Source organism: Cryptotermes secundus, unplaced genomic scaffold (assembly GCF_002891405.2).
Source record: "Cryptotermes secundus unplaced genomic scaffold, Csec_1.0 scaffold618, whole genome shotgun sequence".
NCBI lineage: Eukaryota > Metazoa > Arthropoda > Insecta > Blattodea > Kalotermitidae > Cryptotermes > Cryptotermes secundus.
In genome coordinates, this window is record NW_019734973.1 from 1,082,632 (window position 1) to 1,083,789 (window position 1,158).

Here is a 1,158-nt window from a genome sequence, read left to right on the forward strand (position 1 = left end):
TGGACAGCCCCCTCCTCTCCTTTACATCGATCCACTTCTTCCTTCCATCTAATTAGCCCTGAAGATGGCGACTTTAATGTACGCAGAAATTTTGGAAGAGCTTCAACATACCAAGCGATAAATCCATTCAATAAGCGACTGTGTAAAGACAGAAGCAAGAACACACACTCTGCTACTCGGTACAGACTTTCAGTGGGGCTGTAGTCATTATACTGGCAGATGATTTCTGGAAAGTTTTACAGAACAGTGGGTGAAAGGGGTTGCGATCCCATCGGTGATCTGAATGCTGACCCTAAATACCACGATTGCTAGAATGTTTGTTGTTATAGAGGTCCTTCATTTAAAACAAACAGTTTCAATCTCTAACAGAAATGAGTACCAGGAATTAAATAAATAATTTTCCTGGGGAGTAGAGCGCCGCCGGCGCGTACGGCTGACAACTTTACCGCCATCTATGAGCGGATTGTCTAGATAGTGTGGGACCCTCAACGTCTCACAACCCTATGGGACTTCACGGCCTGGTACAGGGATAGCTTTACTGTTTTTTTTTTTTTTTTACTTTTATTAATATTTGATCAAACATCTGACGACGGTGAGGGTCTTCTAACATGTGACTGCGTGTAGTCTAGTATAAATTTCGGAGGAACGTACTTTGCTGTTTGCTATTAGCTCTTAACCTGTTTGGCTTATTGTTCCACCCTGAAGATGAAGGCAGTAATTTCCTCCGAAACGTCCATAAGCTTCCACCAGACTACAAGTCGTCACGATCCGGAAGATATTACCCATCATCAAGGTTGTTATTTACAGCAGTATGACTACAGCTATGATTACCAAGACCCAGAGGATCCAGCACAGGGGGTGAAGCCGTCCAACCAGGAGACCCCGTCAACATCGTCAGAGTCAACTCCGTCTGTAAGCGACACATCGACAGAGGCGTCTTCAACCCCAAGCACGGCTGTGCTGTCGGATTCTGCAAAGACAACCGTAACAAACGATGAACCTGCCAGCACCACCACCGTCGCTGTGGAAACAGAATGCGACGACAAAACAAAGACACACACCAAGTGCCCTGGGCTTAAGGATGAAACCTCGGAGGGAGGCGACAAACAGCAGGAGGCTGTGTCTCTTATTGCGATGTTGTTACCGCAACAGGGTTCT